Below are 15,256 nucleotides of genomic sequence, written 5' to 3'. Positions count from 1 at the left end.
ACTGAACAACAAACGAACTTTAACAACATATCACTGAAATTAAAGAAGTAATCCATGTGACAACAAAAAAAGACAGAAGAACCAAAAAAGAAAAGAAAGAAAGGAAACAGATCCAATGATCTAACACAATTAACAATTAATTTTAACAATTCATCACTGCAGTATAATTCTCTAGCAGATTAAGTTTCACAGCTGAAGATGGCTTATCATGATCCTATGGAAGCCATACATTCTTTGTGTAACAAACAAAAACAATTAAAAGATACTGTAGCAATCTTAAAAAAAACAAAGTCGATACTTTCATGTAAGTGTACAGCTCTAAAGTACAGAAATAATTTGACGATTTGTACAAGAGCATTGCTAATGACTTTTCGCAATGACTTTCACACAAGAATGCAGAATTTAGTAGCAAACCTGATTCAAAATTAGAACATGTGGTAAATGAATATGTCACAGTAGCTATTTCTGAGTGGGACTACTCTGGTGAATCAGTATGGTCAGAATTAGCACAGATAAAATAAACTTTAAGCAAAGATATTCCAGTGCAGCTTGACCAAGTTACAACGCAAATCACAACCATGCAACAGGAATTGTCTTTGGTTAGACAAATAGTTCAAGGAAACCTACCATCTGCTAGTAAAACATGTGATAGTTGTAAGGGTCCTGCTATATGTCACACATTAAGTGTGATAACGAAATGAATTCTGGAGATTTATCACCAAACTGGGTCCTGTATAAAGCAGGGGTTCCCCCTTCACTATCCTCTGTCATACTTGAAGGAAATTTACTTAATCACTGACAATTGCAGGTCGTTTTGCTGGTTAAACATAAACCACATTCAGCTATTCTCATTAAGACTTTCAAACGTGTGCTGCCTCAGTCTTGTACTCAATAACGAAAGATTCCTTACACATCAGACTATATTCAGGGCGATGGCGTCCTTTGGGCAGCTGAAACGACAGAATTTTATAAAATGTACAAACAATTTGAGAGGGCATTTCTGTCTAAATACTGGTCATGGTGTCTACAGGAAAAACTCAGAAAACAGGTATTCTATCCTGAACCCTTTCCTGCCAAACAGGGTAGCCCCCACAGGTATTTTGAGAAGTACTACTTAAATAATACTCGCTATTGGGATGAGGCAGTTTCTCATGAAAATGTGTTCAGAACTCTAAAGGCAAAGTTGCCCTTAGACATTCTCGAGAAATTAGTGCATATGCCAGATGAGAACCTAGAACATTTTACGTCAGTACTTGACTCTACAGACCTGACACATGAAGACGTAAAGTTCATAACAAAAAATGGCTTCAATAGCGTGCCATAGCCAAATCAACTGCACATGTAGAATCACAATGCAGTCTGTTCAAATGGTTATCGCGCTGTCCAAATGACATCACCTTTACATCACCCAGGTATAATGCATAATGTACTGACCACTGCCTGACTAAACTAGATAATAACAGAAGAAAGTACAATATTCGCTATCATCCTGGTTATGAAGGAAACAGACGCAGGCAATTCTATAGAAATAACAACAATGGTTACTGGAATTCATGTAACACAAACCAGAACCAAGGGAACATGAACAATACTCACCTGCAAGATACTCAGATGCTCTGTAGTCTGCTTGATACTAGCTGAAAAAATCGCGACCCTTCAGTAAATAATACTGAAGTGATCAATGAACCACAGCCAGCTCCCACCAACAAGGCTTTGTCAAACTAATACTGACCTCATTAAGCTCTCCAATGGTAGTTGTTTCATGGTGTGGGGTCTATTTAGGCAATCACGTTAATCTGTGAAGCTAAAATGATATAATCGATACAAGAGATGACGTGAGTATGGAACAGCACATGTGGTCTAATAACAAATTAGTTGGTTGGTTGGTTTGGGGAAGGAGACCAGACAGTGTAGTCATCAGTCTAAAACACATTAGTATTAGTTGAAGCTTCAGTTAGTGTCATAGTTGGAAAAATTCGTAATTCAGTTATTGTAGCCAAAGGTCATGGAATTTATTCAATAAGATTCAGAACATAAGTCATGTGTCAACTTACCTGGTACAGAATTGTCTTATAGTCCGAGCTCCAAGAGCAAAATTGCAACCTGTCAAGTGGCAGACACAAGTGCATAAGAGATGAAGTTATTTTACACCTGTTCCTAATTCTGAAAGGTCTCACAGTGGTAAGAATGAGAATAATAAAGCTTACATCCATGATACAGTAATGGAATCAGCCTATCTCAGTGCAGAACAATTAAGAAAAATACTTATGAAGTATTTACATGAATTTGATGATAAATCAGATATTATAAATACACTCCTGGAAATTGAAATAAGAACACCGTGAATTCATTGTCCCAGGAAGAGGAAACTTTATTGACACATTCCTGGGGTCAGATACATCACATGATCACACTGACAGAACCACAGGCACATAGACACAGGCAACAGAGCATGCACAATGTCGGCACTAGTACAGTGTATATCCACCTTTCGCAGCAATGCAGGCTGCTATTCTCCCATGTAGATGATCGTAGAGATGCTGGATGTAGTCCTGTGGAACGGCTTGCCATGCCAATTCCACCTGGCGCCTCAGTTGGACCAGCGTTCGTGCTGGACGTGCAGACCGCGTGAGACGACGCTTCATCCAGTCCCAAACATGCTCAATGGGGGACAGATCCGGAGATCTTGCTGGCCAGGGTAGTTGACTTACACCTTCTAGAGCACGTTGGGTGGCACGGGATACATGCGGACGTGCATTGTCCTGTTGGAACAGCAAGTTCCCTTGCCGGTCTAGGAATGGTAGAACGATGGGTTCGATGACGGTTTGGATGTACCGTGCACTATTCAGTGTCCCCTCGACGATCACCAGTGGTGTACGGCCAGTGTAGGAGATCGCTCCCCACACCATGATGCCGGGTGTTGGCCCTGTGTGCCTCGGTCGTATGCAGTCCTGATTGTGGCGCTCACCTGCACGGCGCCAAACACGCATACGACCATCATTGGCACCAAGGCAGAAGCGACTCTCATCGCTGAAGACGACACGTCTCCATTCGTCCCTCCATTCACGCCTGTCGCGACACCACTGGAGGCGGGCTGCACGATGTTGGGGCGTGAGCGGAAGACGGCCTAACGGTGTGCGGGACCGTAGCCCAGCTTCATGGAGACGGTTGCGAATGGTCCTCGCCGATACCCCAGGAGCAACAGTGTCCCTAATTTGCTGGGAAGTGGCGTTGCGGTCCCCTACGGCACTGCGTAGGATCCTACAGTCTTGGCGTGCATCCGTGCGTCGCTGCGGTCCGGTCCCAGGTCGACGGGCACGTGCACCTTCCGCCGACCACTGGCGACAACATCGATGTACTGTGGAGACCTCACGCCCCACGTGTTGAGCAATTCGGCGGTACGTCCACCCGGCCTCCCGCATGCCCACTATACGCCCTCGCTCAAAGTCCGTCAACTGCACATACGGTTCACGTCCACGCTGTCGCGGCATGCTACCAGTGTTAAAGACTGCGATGGAGCTCCGTATGCCACGGCAAACTGGCTGACACTGACGGCGGCGGTGCACAAATGCTGCGCAGCTAGCGCCATTCAACGGCCAACACCGCGGTTCCTGGTGTGTCCGCTGTGCCGTGCGTGTGATCATTGCTTGTACAGCCCTCTCGCAGTGTCCGGAGCAAGTATGGTGGGTCTGACACACCGGTGTCAATGTGTTCTTTTTTCCATTTCCAGGAGTGTATGTATGTGTACCACATGGGCGTGATGCTACATTACACATTTTCCAAAAATCTTACTCCATCTCTTGGATGAAATGGGAGGCTGTTGCATGAGAAATAAAATGTATGCTTCATAGGAAAGTCATTGAACCATCTTACTCCACATACTATAGTCCATGACTAACAGTAGTTAAATCTAACAACAAAGTTTGTATAGTCTTCAATGCATGTTTCATTAATAAAATAATTGTGCCAGTTTGCATACAACCCGAAAATTTAGAGGAACAACTGCAGAAATTTCACAGTGTGCACTTTGTAACTAGAAATCGATCTGAGAACTTCCTACTAGTAGATCTAATTGTCTAATAATTCTAGAAAATATACAGCTTTTGTCCATGCTGTCAGAAATTATCAATTTTGTGTATTACCATAGGGGATCAATGTGAGTTCCCATGTGTTCATTACTGCATTAGAAAAAGTCTAAGACCTGACATACTAGAGAAAATGGCACGGTATGTAGATGATATCTTAATTGCTATTGCTACATGGGAGGAACATCTTGATTTATGTAACCAGAATTTGATCACGGAGAAATTAAATTTCTGGGACACATTATATCACCTTCACAATTAATGCCTGAGCCTAGTAAAATAAGTGATGTAAAGAATTTTCCAGCTCCTAAGACAAAGCATCCACTAAAGGTCTTTATTGGTCTCTGTTCATTTATTTGTTGCTTTGTACCTGAACAATTGTTCAATATCCCAGCACTGTTAATTTACCAAAGAAAATGCAGTATGGTGTTGAATGGAGAAATATCAGTCATATTTTGATGTTATAAAAATGATTTAGTAAATTCTGAAATCCTGTGTCATCCTAACATGAATTTGGACTTTTATACTGCCATGGATGCGTCTATTTCTCGACTTGGAGCCCATTTATTTCTTATGCTTAAGAAGGACAATAGAGTTGAAGTTAACATGATTAGCTTTGGAAGTTGAACACTCTCAGAATGTCAGTGTGCATAGTTTTTGATTGACCTGACAGTTACTTCATGCTAGAATAGTAAGGTGGACAGCATTTCTCCAGGAATATAACTTTGAAATAATGAACTTGAAAGATAAAGTCAGTGCAGTCTCAAATGCCTTGTCACCCTACCACAAGTTACTTACTAATCTTACAGACTTATCCAAACACATTATCAGTTAGTGGATTCTCTTTATTAAAAACACTCAGTATAGACAATAATTTTTAGAAAGATGTGCTAATTTGGCCACATTACAAGGTACAGATCCTAGATGGCAGATTGTAAAGATATCACTCACACAAAATTCATCTCAGGAACTCCTACAACAACACAAAATACTAAATAATGTATTGTTTTGCAGACTTATTGCTCAAAACAGTAATTGGTGCATATGAATATCTGATGCAGCAGGAACAATTTAATATGGTATACATACTATGTTTGAGGAAACAAAATGACTGAGAAAAAAAATGGCTCTGAGCACTATGCGACTTAACTTCTGAGGTCATCAGTCGCCTAGAACTTAGAACTAATTAAACCTAACCAACCTAAGGACATCACACACATCCATGCCCGAGGCAGGGTCCGAACCTGCGACCGTAGCGGTCGCTCGGTTCCAGACTGTAGCGCCTAGAACCGCACGGCCACACCGGCCGGCCGATTGAGAAAACTAAATCTTTATTGTTACTTTCTGTGGTGTCACCGCCAGACACCACACTTGCTAGGTGGTAGATTAAATCAGCCGCGGTCCATTTAGTACATGTGGGACCAGCGTGTCGCCACTGTGTAATTGCAGACCTAGCGCCACCACAAGGCAGGTCTCGTGATACGAACAAGCACTCGCCCCAGTTGGACGGACGACCTAGCTAGCGACTAGATGTACGAAGCCTTTCTCTCTCATTAGCCGAGAGACAGAATAGCCTTCAGCTAAGTTAATGGCTACGAACTAGCAAGGCGCCATTAGCCTTACAGTGATTGTAATTAGAGTCTCCTGTGTATAGTCAAGAGCGATGTACCACAATGATTGATTAAAGAAAAGTATTAATCCATCTACGTACTTTTCTTCATAGCATTAATTACGTAGCCTGTTCCAGTACTTCACGCCCGTCTGCGTTAGTCTAGCGTGCATTTTCAGCCATCTCGATCTACAAGGTGTTGGCCCAGCTGCCGACACATCACATGGCGACGAGTCTACCAAGGATCTTGTGTTTTACTTTGCCCTTATTTATTTGTGTTATGGCTTCTCCACATTCTCCAGATGTACTGTCCGAATTTTATCGCTTGCAGAATCAGCAGACGCAGGCGTTATTGGATGCCCTTGGACAGCTCGTCCAGGGTCAACGTGCCATTCAAACCGATGCGGCCGCCGCCGCTTCACCGCTACCGCAGCCACAACCTGCCGTTGCTCCACCATTTCGAAGTTTTGATGAAACCCACGAGACTTGGCGGGAATGGTCCCGCCTGTTTGCCTTCCACCTCGCCGCCTACAGAATTAAAGGTAATGAGCAGCAGCCGTTTTTGCTTTCTTGTGTCGGTGTGTCCACCTACCATGTGATAGTGAAATTGTTTCCCCGACGCGACGTAGCAACTCTGTCCTACGAGGAAATTTTGTCTGCTTTAGATGCCTATTTCAAAGAAACAGTTAATGTGGTTGCAAAACGGTATACGTTTTTTCGTACAAAACGTACGGCCAGTCAAACTAATAGGGAGTGGGTAGCAACATTGCAAGGACTTACTAGGGACTGTGCCTTTGACTGTGACTGTGGTCTTTCTTATTCAGATACAATGGTACGTGATGCAATTGCACAGAACGTTTCTGATGTTCGCATACGGGAGCAAATATTGAAACTAGTTAATCCCTCCCTTCAACAAGCGATCGACATATTAGATAGACAAGACACACTTGACTGTGCTCAGGAATCTTTTGAAACTTCGCCAGCGGTGTGTAACATTAACCGGCCCGCCGGGCGAGCTGCGCGGCCCGGTCAACTGCCCTTGCGCAAACAAACGCAGCTGCCGCCGCGTTATAAACCAGGTGTGCCGCGCCAGCCCACAAATGCAGTGAAATCGTGCCCGCGGTGTGCTACTAGACATTCGCGTGAACATTGCCCGTCACACCAAGCTATTTGCTTTTTCTGCAATCGGAAAGGACATGTTCAAAGTGTTTGCCAGAAAAAGCTCAGATCAGACAATCACAATCATTCCAGGCCCTTTGCTTCGCGCCGGCATCGAACCAGGGACACTCAGGCTCGTGGACCTTCGCCCATGGACATTCATGTCGTTAATTCCACTTCGTCCAGTGACACTTTCTCTAACAGTGACTGTGATCGTCCCACAAAAAGAGTGCGTCGACGTCGCCGGAAATCACGTCAATTAGCAAGTGATTCTGTACCAGTGTCTGTTCAAATTGCACGAGACAGTCGCTCTTGTCGTCGGCAGGACAATAAACTTTTTGTAGATTTGGACTTTAATGGCAAGGTCATACCATTCCAGCTCGATACCGGAGCTGCAGTTTCATTGCTCAATCACGACACGTACAAACAACTGGGCAAACCTCCGTTGCGTTCCGCAAATGTTAAGCTAACCACATATTCAGGACAGAAAATTCCTGTGTTAGGACAGTGCACTCTTTTTGCAACATATAAAGGACAAACAAAACTTGTGTCATTTTACGTTCTTCGTTCTTCTACGGCAGTGAACTTGTTTGGCTTAGATTTATTTCAGTTGTTTAACATGTCTATTGTAAATCAGATCCTATCAGTCAATCAGACTGTGCCTTCAGACAGTGTTTCTCGCTTATGTGACGAATTTGCAGACATTTTTGCACCGGGCTTAGGTTGCGCTAAAAACTATGAAGCACATTTGGAACTGAAGGTCAACGCGCAACCGAAATTTTTCAGAGTGCGCAATGTTCCCCACGCATTGCGTGATGAGGTCGCAAGAACATCAAACAATCTAGAATCACAGGGTGTAATTGAACGTGTGCAAGCTTCTCTCTGGGCCTCACCCTTAGTAATTTTGCCAAAATCTTCCGGCAAATTGAGACTTTGCGTGGACTTCAAGGCCACAGTGAATCCACAACTAGTGACTGCTACTTTTCCTTTGCCCCGCCCGGAAGATCTTTTTGCTAAACTGTGCCCGGGAAAATATTTTTCGAAGTTTGATCTAGCCGATGCGTACTTGCAAATACCGGTGGACGACGGATCCCAGCGTGTATTGGTGGTTAACACGCATCTTAGATTGTACAGGTTCAAAAGACTGCCGTTCGGGTGTGCATCCGCCCCTGCATTGTTTCAGCAGTATTTACAAACTATTTGTGCGTCGGTCCCTACTGCAGCAAACTATCTGGACGATATAGTGATCTCCGGACAGACAGAAGAAGATCATCTTGCGAACCTACGAACGTTATTTCAGGTCTTGCGACACAATGGTCTTCGCTTGAGGAAGGACAAATGTGTGTTTTTTGCTCGTGACTTACCATACCTGGGCCATGTCATCAATGCCCAAGGCATACATCCGAGTCCAGAGCACCTCCGTGCCATACAAGCTTTACCTTCCTCTCGCAATGTGAAACAGCTACAGAGTGTGTTGGGTAAAATTAACTATTATCACAAATATATGCGCAATGCCTCTTCCATTTCAGCTCCGCTTCATCGCTTACGCCGTAAAGGTGTTCCGTTCGTCTGGACGACGGAATGCGAACGCGCCTTTCGCCAGTTGAAATCGGCGTTGCTTTCTAATACTTGCCTCACGCCTTTCGATCCCCAGAAACCCCTTTTGTTGATGGTAGATGCATCGGATTTCGGGATCGGTGCTGTGCTTGCGCACAAAGTTGGCTCCCATGATCGCCCTATTGCCTTTGCGTCCAAATTGCTCTCGTCTGCGCGAAGTAATTACTCGCAGATAGAGAAAGAAGCTTTGGCTCTCGTGTTTGGTGTTACTAAGTTCCATGATTTCTTGTATGGTCGTCACTTCACCATCATCACAGACCACAAACCTTTGACATCGCTTTTTCATCCGAACAAGCCTGTACCTCCGCGTACAGCGCAGAAATTCATTCGCTGGTCTCTTTTCCTCTCGCAGTACCGCTACGATATCTTGTATCGGTCCACTGCTAAGCACGGAAACGCCGATACGTTGTCCCGTTTGCCGGTTGCTGAGGATAAAGCATTCGATTCTTCCGAACTTGCTTGCATGTTCATTGATTCGGAAACCGATGAAGTGGTCGAATCGTTTCCGATCGATTTTCGTCGTGTAGCTACAGCCACAGCTGCTGACCCTGTCCTTGCTACTGTTTTACGTTTTGTTGCTACGCAATGGCCTTTGTCAAAGTCTCGGATCGAGGATCCGTTGGTTCGCCGATTTTTTGCTCACAAGGAGAGACTTTTTGTTCGACGTGGTGTTTTGTTGTTGCGTTCTGATAATGATCAGTCCCGCGTCGTGGTCCCACGTTCGTTACAGTCCTCTGTTTTACGGCTTCTTCACCAAGGACATTGGGGTATAGTGCGAACGAAACAACTTGCTCATCTGCACTGTACTTGGTTCGGAATCGATGCTGCGATTACGAATATGTGTTCTTCTTGCATGGCGTGTGCCGAACAACAATCCGCACCGCCGCGGAAAGTCTTTGCATGGCCAAAAGCCACTTCCCCTTGGCAATGCTTGCACATTGATTTTGCTGGTCCATTCTGGAATGCTCGATGGTTGGTTCTGTTCGACGCCTTCAGTAATTTTCCTTTTGTTGTCCGGATGTCTTCCACGACGTCCTCCGCCACCATCCAAGCGTTGTCTGCTATCTTTTGCATTGAAGGTCTTCCGCAGACTATTGTTTCCGACAATGGCCCACAATTCATGTCCACAGAATTTCAGTCATTCTGCCAGGCCAATGGTATTCACCATCTGACATCCGCGCCGTTTTCGCCTCAGTCAAACGGTGCCGATGAACGATTGGTCCGGACTTTCAAGTCACAGATGTTGAAATTGAAAGAGTCGCATTCTCGGGAGGACGCATTGTTGCTCTTTTTGTCTTCGTATCGCTCTCAGCCCCGAGATGGTCGCTCGCCGGCTGCGTTGCTCCACGGTCGTCCTCATCGCACCTTGATGTCTTTGCTGCATCCGCCGCATCAGGTTCCTGTGCAGCGGCAGACTCCTGCTTTTGCTCCAGGCGACGTTGTATTTTATCGCAACTATCGAGGTTCACGGCGTTGGCTCGCAGGGCGCATTCCTCGCTGCCTCGGCCGTGCGATGTATTTGGTTTTGGGGGCCTCTGGTGAGGTGCGTCGGCATCTCAATCAGCTGCGCCTCTGTCGTCGCACGGGTTCTGCCGCTCCCCGTCTGCTTTCAGCGACGGTGCCGTCCGGTCAGCGCCCTGGGGACCCATCTACTGGCTCGCCTCATCCCCAGGTGTTACCGACGATGCCTTCCATTTTGCCCCATGGCGCCGCGCCGCCGCAGCAGCCGCCGCCGCCGCCGCCGCCGCCGCCGCAGCCGCCGGTACTCCGGCCGGCGCCACCCGCATTCGACGCTTCACTGCAGCCGCCATGCGCCTCCCAGGGTCACGCGCCGCCGATCGCTTCCCGTGACCAGCTGTCCTCCGCCATGGACCTCCCGCCCGCTCCGGACCACATGACGTCATCGCGCGTCGGCTACCCCGACGCAATGAAGGTCGACCCTTCGGCCCCTCCTGTTTCTTTACGGGCGCATACACCGCATGTTGACGTGCACCCTGGACTAGGTTTTCAGGCGTTTTCTAGCTCCCCTCGGACCGAATGGCCGGGTGCGGGTGGCACAGCCTCGCCTGTTGTTAGGCTCCCCACCTCATCGCATACGTCAACATGGGGTCCTCCCCACGGCGGGCGGAAGCCTTATCTCACGACCGTTCGCCGATTTGCGGGGGAGGAATGTGGTGTCACCGCCAGACACCACACTTGCTAGGTGGTAGATTAAATCGGCCGCAGTCCATTTAGTACATGTCGGACCCGCGTGTCGCCACTGTGTAATCGCAGACCTAGCGCCACCACAAGGCAGGTCTCGTGATACGAACAAGCACTCGCCCCAGTTGGACGGACGACCTAGCTAGCGACTAGATGTACGAAGCCTTTCTCTCTCATTAGCCGAGAGACAGAATAGCCTTCAGCTAAGTTAATGGCTACGAACTAGCAAGGCGCCATTAGCCTTACAGTGATTGTAATTAAAGTCTCCTGTGTATAGTCAAGAGCGATGTACCACAATGATTGATTAAAGATAAGTATTAATCCATCTACGTACTTTTCTTCATAGCATTAATTACGTAGCCTGTTCCGGTACTTCACGCCCGTCTGCGTTAGTCTAGCGTGCATTTTCAGCCATCTCGATCTACAAGGTGTTGGCCCAGCTGCCGACACATCACTTTCCAAGTAAGTAAAAATATGTAGAACAGTTGTTTAAAGCTTATCTGATCTGTCAGAAATCGCAACCCACAAACAAGTGCTGCTACATAGATCTGCATTCTATATTTCCAATTCAATCTTTACAAATAGTATCAGTCGATGTTGCCAGACCAGTACACTCTGCAGAGGTGGGGCTAAGTACTTAATAGTCCTTTATGACCTCTTTCTGAAATATATGAAACTGTATGACACAAAGTCGAAAGCAGCGTCTACCATCATTAGAAGAATTCCTGGACACTACAAACTGACAGCTGACAAGCCAGTTGCACTCCTAACAGATAATGCATCGAAATAAAATGTTTGGTGTGTGTTGCATAATGCAACCAGAGAATTTGCCTGTGCAAATACTTCATAAAAGTGAAAACTACACTTGTGTGGGTTCAATCACATGAGTAGCTGAATTTTTTGGTTTGATATGTAGAAGATGGGCATTCTTAACAGATCGACGGGGCATTGCAAAAAAATGGAAAGTCTTTCGACAGGACTGTAACATCAAACACATTCTGATATCTAAATATCATCCATAAAATAACATAGTTGAATGTACTGGTATTTCAGAGAATTTAATCGGTTTGTGCAAATATATGGTGGTTGACAACACATGATGGGTGGACTTTATGGAGCCTCTTGAACATATAGTAAATAATTTGTCAATTTATGTAACCCCTTATGCACCTTCAGACCTATTAACGAACAGTACAGAAGTCAATGACTAGATAAACCCATTGACATGACCGCCTAAAGAGGAACATACACTGGACTGAACATGCCAGAATTAAAAAGAATACCTGTGACAAAAAGTCAGGACTTATGCAGGAACATTTAGTTATTGCTTAAATCACATCCAAAATATTCTGCTCTCCAGAAGAGAAATAATACACTACTGGCCATTACAATTGCTATACCACGAAGATGACGTGCTACAAACGCGAAATTTTACCGACAGGAAAAAGATGATGTGATACGCAAATGATTAGCTTTTCAGAGCATTCACACAAAGTTGGCGCTGGTGGCGACATCTACAACGTGCTGACATGAGGAAAGTTTCCAACCGATTTCTCATCCACAAACAGCAGTTGACCAGCGTTGCCTGGTGAAACGTCGTTGTGATGCCTCGTGTAAGGAGGAGAAATGCGTACCATCACGTTTCCGACTTTGATAAAGGTCGGATTGTAGCCTATCGCGATTGCGGTTTATGGTATTGCGACATTGCTGCTCGCGTTGGTCGAGATCGAATGACTGTTGGCAGAATATGGAATCAGTGGGTTCAGGAGGGTAATACGGAACACCGTGCTGGATCCCAACGGCCTCGTATCACTAGTAGTCGAGATGACAGGCATCTTATCTGCATGGCTGTAACGGATCGTGCAGCCACGTCTCGATCCCTGAGTCAACAGATGGGGACGTTTGCAAGACAACAACCATCTGCACGAACAGTTCAACGACGTTTGCAGCAGCATGGACTATCATCTCGAAGACCATGGCTGTGGTTACCCTTGACACTGCATCACAGACAGGAGCGCCTGTGATGGTGTACTCAACGACGAACCTGGGTGCACGAATGGCAAAACGTCATTTTTTCGGATGAATCCAGGTTCTGTTTACAGTATCATGATGGTAGCATCCGTGTTTGGCGACATCGCGGTGAAGGCACATTGGATGCATGTTTTCGTCGTCACCATACTGGCGTATCACCCGATGTGATGGTATGGGGTGCCATTGGTTATACGTCTCGGTCACCTCTTGTTCGCATTGACGGCACTTTGAACAGTGGACGTTACATTTCAGATGTGTTACGACCCAGGGCTCTACCCTTCATTTGATCCCTGCGAAACCCTACATTTCAGCAGGATAACGTAGGACCGCATGTTGCAGGTCCTGTACAGGCCTTTCTGGATACAGAAAATGTTAGAGTGCTGCCCTGGCCAGCACATTCTCCAGATCTCTCACCAACTAAAAACGTCTGGTCAATGGTGGGCGAGCAACCTGCTCGTTACAATACGCCAGTCACTATTTTTGATGAACTGTGGAATCGTTTTGAAGCTGCATGGGCAGCTGTACCTGTACACGCCATCCAAGGTCTGTTTGACTCAAAGCCCAGGTGTATCAAGGCCGTTATTACAGCTAGAGGTGGTTGTTCTGGGTACTGATTTCTCAGGATCTATACACCCAAATTGCGTGAAAATGTAATCACATGTTAGTTCTAGTATAATATATTTGTCCAATGAATACCCGTTTATTATCTGCATTTCTTCTTGGAGTAGCAATTTTAATGGCCAGTAGTGTAAATGGCAGGGCCATAGAAGTTTATCAGGAGTCCACAATCAGGTAGTTACCTGTTGACTTCTTCAAAAACAAACAAAATTATAGGACTTTACAGTCACAAAGATTTAAAAAATTATCTGCATGGGTAATAGTGATGACTATATTCCATGAACTGAGAAAATATAAACTGTGTTTATTTCAAGTGAATATATTAAAATACCAAGTTGTTGTTGTTGTTGTGGTCTTCAGTCCTGAGACTGGTTTGATGCAGCTCTCCATGCTACTCTATCCTGTGCAAGGTTCTTCATCTCCCAGCACCTACTGCAACCTACATCCTTTTGAATCTGCTGAGTGTATTCATCTCTTGGTCTCCCCCTACAATGTTTACCCTCCACACTGCCCTCCAATACTAAATTGGTGATCCCTTTATGCCTCAGAACATGTCCTACCAACCGATCCCTTCTACTGGTCAAGTTGTGCCACAAGCTTCTCTTCTCCCCAATCCTATTCAATACTTCCTCATTAGTTATGTGATCTACCCATCTAATTTTCAGCATTCTTTTGTAGCACCACATTTCGAAAGCTTCTATTTTCTCCTTGTCCAAACTATTTACCGTCCATGTTTCACTTCCATACATGGCTACACTCCATACAAATACTTTCAGAAATGACTTCCTGACACTTAAATCTATACTCGAAGTTAACAAATTTCTCTTCTTCAGAAACGCTTTCCTTGCCATTGCCAGTCTACATTTTATATCCTCTCTACTTCGACCATCATCAGTTATTTTGCTCCCCAAATAGCAAAACTCCTTTACTATTTTAAGTGTCTGATTTCCTAATCTAATACCCTCAACATCACCCGACTTAATTCGACTACATTCCATTATACTCGTTTTGCTTTTGTTGATGTTCATCTTATATCCTCCCTTCAAGACACTGTCCATTCCGTTCAACTGCTCTTCCAAGTCCTTTGCTGTCTCTGACAGAATTACAATGTCATCGGCGAACCTCAAAGTTTTTATTTCTTCTCCATGGATTTTAATACCTACTCCGAATTTTTCTTTTGTTTCCTTTACTGGTTGCTCAATAAAGAGATTGAATAACACCGGGGAGAGGCTACAACCCTATCTTACTCCCTTCCCAACCACTGCTTCCCTTTCATGTCCCTGGACTCTTATAACTGCCATCTGGTTTCTGTACAAATTGTAAATAGCCTTTCGTTCCCTGTATTTTACCCCTGCCACCTTTAGAATTTGAAAGAGAGTATTCCAATCAACATTGTCAAAAGCTTTCTCTAAGTCTACAAATGCTAGAAACGTAGGTTTGCCTTTCCTTAATCTTTCTTCTAAGATAAGTCGTAAGGTCAGTATTGCCTCACGTGTTCCAGTATTTCTACGGAATCCAAGCTGATCTTCCCTGAGGTCAGCTTCTACTAGTTTTTCCATTCGTCTGTAAAGAATTCGTGTTAATATTTTGCAGCTGTGGCTTATTAAACTGATTGTTCGGTAATTTTCACATCTGTCAACACCTGCTTTCTTTGGGATTGGTATTATTATATTCTTCTTGAAGTCTGACGGTATTTCGCCTGTCTCATACATCTTGCTCACCAGATGGTAGAGTTTTGTCAGGACTGGCTCTCCCAAGACTGTCAGTAGTTCTAATGCAATGTTGTCTACTCCCGGGGCCTTGTTTCGACTCAGGTCTTTCAGTGCTCTGTCAAACTCTTCACGCAGTATCGTATCTCCCATTTCATCTTCATCTACATCCTCTTTCATTTCCATAATATTGTCCTCAAGTACATCGCCCTTGTATAGACGCTCTA

Source organism: Schistocerca serialis, chromosome 1 (genome assembly GCF_023864345.2).
Source record: "Schistocerca serialis cubense isolate TAMUIC-IGC-003099 chromosome 1, iqSchSeri2.2, whole genome shotgun sequence".
NCBI lineage: Eukaryota > Metazoa > Arthropoda > Insecta > Orthoptera > Acrididae > Schistocerca > Schistocerca serialis.
This window is presented reverse-complemented; position numbering follows the sequence as displayed.